The following is a 6,556-nucleotide window of genomic DNA, read 5'->3' as shown; positions in this document are numbered from 1 at the left end:
GGAGAATTTAAACTAAAAGAGATTAAAAGTTGGTTTATCATTTGTAAAGCAGCACTAATGATGCAATATAGGAAAAGATCATTCAGATTGCACCAGTCTACAAGAGCCCAGGCAGGAACTCTATTAATTTAAGTTGGAAATGTTAAGTGCAGATTTAGCGTTTCAGTGCACTGACCATCAGAATTCTGCATCTTCTCTTATGCCCCGGAAAATGTCAAGATGTTGTTTTATGGAGTTCAAGGTTATAACATCATCATATTATCACCATGCTGGAATTCCACATGAACAGCTCTCAGATCCTCTTCAGATGCCAGAGTTGTCCGGGGCAGACATGAAGGGCATGTTGATCATGGAGTTTGGAATTAACTGGGCTTCTGCGGCCTAGGCGGTGGTCATTGTCAAAACAAAGGAGGGCGCAAATTACCCATGCAAGTCATTTTAAATGCAAAAGATGCAGAGAATTTGGAGAGTTAAGTAGGAACCTGGATGCGATTCAACACTTCCTCTTTTTCATCTCGGTGCCAGCCACTTAACCAGATGTCCAACAACATGCCGCCTTTTGCCTGATGCCTTTGTGGAGCTTGCCAACGGCTGCTGGAATAATTGAAAAATAGAGCTCATCTCGCTTAGCGGGGACGCTCTGGTCCCCTGTGAGTATGTGAACACTGCAGGAGCCAGAGGGACCGGGAGGTGATAGATGAAGTGGAGCGGTCACACCGAGAACCAACACCTCTTTCCGCAATGCAGACACACCCCTAAGCCCAGCAGAGCCAAAACAAAAAGAGCTTGAAGCCTCTTTTACCTTTTCGGTTTCCCAACCAGATCAGCGAAAGGTCAGAAAAAAGGCTTGTAAATCCCATCATCCTCATCTGCTTCGCGAAGAGACAAGGGCAGCTTATTCAATAAAGAAATGAGAAATACCACATGCTAATTGCACCACTGTCTGTTCATAGGGCTTTAAAGAGAAGGAGCTAAATTGGGATGGATGGATCATGCCCTTCTTTATCTACGGGACTATTTTTCTTCGTCCGGTGTTGTTGTGCTGGGTGCCGGGCTCGACATTAATCAAAGCACAAAAAGAATGTCAGCAGCCTCATGTGGGCTGAAGCTGAAGAGAGAAGCCAGTCAACTCAGATTAATTTCATTCCTGAGGACGTGCTTAATTGCGAGATCTATCAAGTTGTTATATAGGTCTATGTTGGGCTGACTGTCAACAGACAGACGGCATCAAAACTACAGACTAAAAGTAATAACTGCATGTTTACTGTAGTCGAACCATCACGTCTGAAAACGAATGATCCAAACATCTCTGAGCTGGACAAACGGCTCGAACTAAACTAGATATAGATATATCCATCCAATTTACAGTTATGCATATAGAAAAACAAAACTGCAACATTATGCAACGCCATATCTGGTCCGGTCTTTTACTAAAATGAATGCTCTTTCATCTTGGGATCAAAGCCAGGTGTTGTCTCTTTTGAAGTTGGTAAAAGAGAGCGAGAGAAGGAGAGTGAGAGTGAGAGAGAAAAGAAATGTACTTTTATTGACTTTTCATCATCTACTCATTCATGTGACCTGCCCTAACCCCTCTCCCTAATATTTAGTATGAAGGAAGCCACCCCCACAACTCTCATTTGGAATTTTATAGTGTCAAGCCATTCCCTGTGTTTATTCAGCATGGGTAATTAAGATAGCGTAGGCATTAAGGCAGCGTGTGTAATTCAAGTACTGCAGATACTGTGGGTAAAATGTGTTTGTATTCAGGGCCTCCACTAGGAGCTGCTCCAACGCTTGCGTGATTTCAGGTTCCTGTAATGCACAAGCCACATTGCGGGGAGGAGGGAGAAGACACAGTGAATGACAACCACATAACAGCCCCTCAAATACATGTGCGCTAAATGAATGAGTCAGTCCCTCAGAGATTAGAGAAGAGCACAACTGTATTTGCTTGTGTCTACTGTTCCTTCACAGATCTCTTTCCTGCATATTGTTTGATCGCTAATTATACTCTGCTGCACGCTGACATTTTGACAATATGACCGATAAAGGTGACAATAGAGCAAAGTATGACTACTCTAGACAGCACAAATACAGCCGAATGCTTTACAACTGTAAATGCCATGTTCTTAATTATACCATTATGAGGACATGAATGTTTACATGATCATGCTGTTCAGAGAGGTTATGTACTGAAGGTCATTTTAAGCCCTAATTATGGCAAAATTCTACAAAACAGTTTACTTTATGCTGCACAGACTGAACAGAGGTCATGCAATCCAGGGATGAGGATTCCCACTTGATACAGAACTCCACATATTTAACGTAGCTTTATAGTTTCACTCCTGTGAGTTTTGTCAGTGTGAGATGTTTCAGTGTGCAAGGTTCAGTTCGCAACCTAGATATAATAATAATAATAATATTATTTTATGTTATAGTATTTTTTATTACAATATTTTTATCATAAAATAATAAAATATTTAATAATACTAATTATTATTCATTTATATTTATGCCAAAATGCATTTAATATGTATCATATGATATAATGAATAATATAATATTATGTAATTAATATAATGAATATAAAATAATTAGTATAATATACTAAGTGGCCAAACATGATGTCTCCCATAGGAAAACAAAATACATATTAACCCTTTATTCTAATATTATTAGAATTTGTTTTGTAAACATATTGTGCGGACATAATTTTTAGACATGCTGTTAGACAAAGAAATTATGAATACATGTAAAAACAAGAAACCAAACAAATAAATAAATAATACCGATTCATATTTTATTTTATTTATTATATATTTGTTCCTCTTATTTTGATGGTTTAGCCCAATGGAAGTTATAGGGTCATTAATGCAAAATATTCCTGCTGTTTGTGATTGTGTTTGCTAAATTACTTCACTTGTGTGAGCTACTGAAATGAGCCAATCAGAGCAGAGCTCAACATTATTATTCACGATCCTTCCAAATAAGGCAAAAACAGAGCATTTCATTCTAGGGACAATTTCTAGGGTTGTAAATGGACCTGTAAAACCATATCTGGGCCTTTTTTAACCTTAAATAAGGCACATACCCTCTATGTAGATATCAGAGAACAATTTTAAATATTAGTTCAGCTCATTCTAGGGCACCTTTAATATTCTTAATAAATCAAGAAAGAAAAAGACAGCTGTCAATGTTTTGTTGTTGAAAAAAAGCCATTTTGAGTTTGCAGCAACATGAGGCTGACAGATGACAGAACTTTAAATAAATGATCTGTGGAAGGCACATCTGGATTGTAACAATTTCCACATGACCATATTTTTTTATAGTGAATGTGTGACATCTTTTTAGACAAGCGTTTTTTGTAATATACAATCTACGTCACATTAAAAATCGTCTAGGCTCTCTAATCTGAGGGTGCACGTGTAGGATGGATGGACCTACTTTTTCTTCTGCAGCAACTTTAGTGCAGTAAAGTGCAGCATATGAAATAAAGCGGCTGTAACAGCATCACCCAGCACCTTCCACAATGAGTCAGTCTCTCATGGCTGCACGGAGCATCTGCATACGGTCTGGCTGTGCTCAGCATTCTCCCGATACTTCACAGCCGTCTGCTGCTAGGCCATGGGGTGTGCGTGGAGACACTCTGCTTTGTGAGGCACAGAGATAAGTTTCAGCCAGTGGCGCGCGTGCATTCACCAAACCCCCCCCCACCCGACTCGTCATTCCTGCATTTCAGCTCATTACCTTTATCAGGCCTCTGAGTCCTCCGAAAAATCCTTCTCTCAGCTCCTGTGGGTGAACAGCACAGGATTCATGGAGGCATTAACTGCCTCGGCTGCTAATTCCACCGGCCTTCCACTTATCATCCGCGGCCAGAAGATTGAGAGATGCCGATTTGCCATTTTGATTAGATAAGAAGAGGTGCTGGGTGACCTTTGATGTGATTTGAATTGGTAATTGTGGGCTAGTGCTGGGTAGTAACCAACTAACTAGAAATATACTAAGTTGACTATAGTTTTAAGTAGCATGATAGTAACAAGCAACTCTCTCCCATGAAGGTGCAGTGAGAAAAAAAACTTTTTTTTTTGACTTTGCAGATAAACAAACTGAAAAAAAAAAAAAATGCTCTCCTGAACTGCGCTCCGAAATTATTTTTAGAGAATCAATTCATTAGGAAAGATCATTTGAATCAAGTGGTTAAAATGATTCTATTTGATTAGGCTATATGTCTTTATGTTCTTGTTAGAAAATTGCTTAGATAAATGCTGCTGTTCATCACAATGTTTATGACTTAAACAATAAAAATGATAGTTAAGTGTATCTGTGTACAATATTTATATATCATTTAACTGAAAATTACCTTAACGTTTACTCTCCCTCAAGCCATCCTAAGTTTATATGACTTTCTTCTTTCTGATGAACATTCAGTTAATTTATCAATGGAGCATGCGATCTATGGTGTGTGTTTAAATACATTTGTTTAGCTGACCACTATAGGTGTCCTTTTGTTTATTGTAAAACCACCCAAACATAAACCTAGCATTCTCACAAAGCGTGCTTCGTCGTTCAAATGTGCTAACGGTTACTCCATTGTTGTTCTATGTATAACGTTACACTAGTCTGATGTGCAAAACTGTTTTGCTTGCTACTGCTAAGGTTTAGTCGCATACAATAGTCCATAAACCGAATCATGTCCTCATAAACTGCGAGTAAACACACACAAATGTCGACAGGCCACTAAATACAGTACATACCACAGAGACGGACGTCCTGCTGTTGTTGCTTCTCCTGTTCAATTTATTTCAGCCTTCGGGTCTGATTCTGGATCATATCTGTATTAGTTGAATCTGATTGATAGCCATGGTATATTTAGGGTAGCGTTTTCTTCTACACGCTTGAGGACGTCACCTCTTTGCGCGCTTGTCATTCTTTAGCTCCGCCCACACGATACGCCTCCAGGCGCTCGTTTTTTTTTTCCGGAAAGACTCGGTACAGCCTATATTTCTTTTATAAATATGATAAAACGAAAGACTTTTCGGAGATATGAAGGATGCAATACTACTCTATAGGTACTCAAGATTGACATGAGATTGACTGAAACTGAGTGTTTCACCCCCCCCCCCCCACACACACTTTAATGAGTATCCTGGCTCTTCCAAGCTTTTATAATGGGAGTGAATGGAGTTTGAAACAAGTTTGAAACATCCATCCATCCATCCATCCATCCATCCATCCATCCATCCATCCATCCATCCATCCATCCATCCATCATATAAACATTCTCCACATGGATCCGGGGGCTTAGTAAAGTGATGCGTTTGTGTAAGAAAAATATGTTTAACACGTTTTAAAGTAAAATTATAAGAAAGTATAACACCTCTCGCAGTTTAAAACGCTTACACTAACCTGATATTGTACGTCGCACCAGTTGTGCTTTTTTTGGAAGTTCGGAAGCTGTCATGTCAACCGAATCCTAACCCTAGCCTAACTGTCTACTACATGATACTCCATTGAGAGTTAGTTGACATGTAGTTTCCAAGTTACTTATAGTTAGTGGAATGTCTTAAGTAGACCATATACATAAAGTGTAACCAACTACTTTGTTGATATAATTAATATTTAATGAAGTTTACCAAATTTGAACTGAGTTGCTTAAATCTGTTTAAGCTTCAGTTTTCAAAGTAGTTTCACTGATGGGCAAAAGACAACTGCATCACAGGTGGTCTGTGGAAATGCAGTTTACTCCAGATCCTCCATGTGGTTTATGACATATCTGTGTTGAGTAAATTAGCTGAATGTATCACAGACTGCATGGAGGAAACACCAAAAGGGTGGAGATTGTCCTCTGCTTTATAATTATGTTTTTTAGAAAGCACACAGTGGCTTGCTGTAGGGAAAAGAGTGTATCTCTGAATGAACTGCTTACATGAAACATGACTCGAATTTCAACCAGTGGAAACTTGCATATCGAAATTGAATTTGTAATATGTAAAACGAAAATATTCCAAGGGAATGAAGAGGAAACTCAGATCCAAAATAATTAAAATTAAGTCATATTTAAATGAAATTTTCATCAGAACACTTTGCAAAGGTAAGTAAACAAAGCCGAAAGTGAGCTTAAATAAAATGCTTGCAGGATATTTGCCAAGTATTTGATGCCCTTTTTTGTTGATGTGGATTGTCCATTAAAATGCCTGCTGTGTATATCGAAACAGAAACAAATAAACAAATAAAATAGAAATCATCAATATTTCACTCTGTTGAGCAGAAAATAGTTTTGACCAAAGTCATGACTGCTAGCATTCAACAGCCTGATTGCTCATCATGGACGAATGGGCACAATATCACTACAATAAAAGTCTGAAACACTTTCATATAAAGTCTTTATATTTTCAACAAGAGATTAAATAAAGGAATTAATAAATGGACAAAAGGTAATATTAACAGGAGAGTGTGGTAAGCTTTAAGTTTTTTTCTGAAGCTGTCCTTTAGCAAAAGTTTCATAATCAGTACGTTTTCAGCATTTTGCGATTTTCCAGCATTTGGTAGCCAC

The sequence above is a fragment of the Pseudorasbora parva genome, chromosome 18 (assembly GCF_024679245.1).
Source record: "Pseudorasbora parva isolate DD20220531a chromosome 18, ASM2467924v1, whole genome shotgun sequence".
Taxonomy (NCBI): domain Eukaryota; kingdom Metazoa; phylum Chordata; class Actinopteri; order Cypriniformes; family Gobionidae; genus Pseudorasbora; species Pseudorasbora parva.
Note: the sequence above shows the minus strand (reverse complement) of the source record.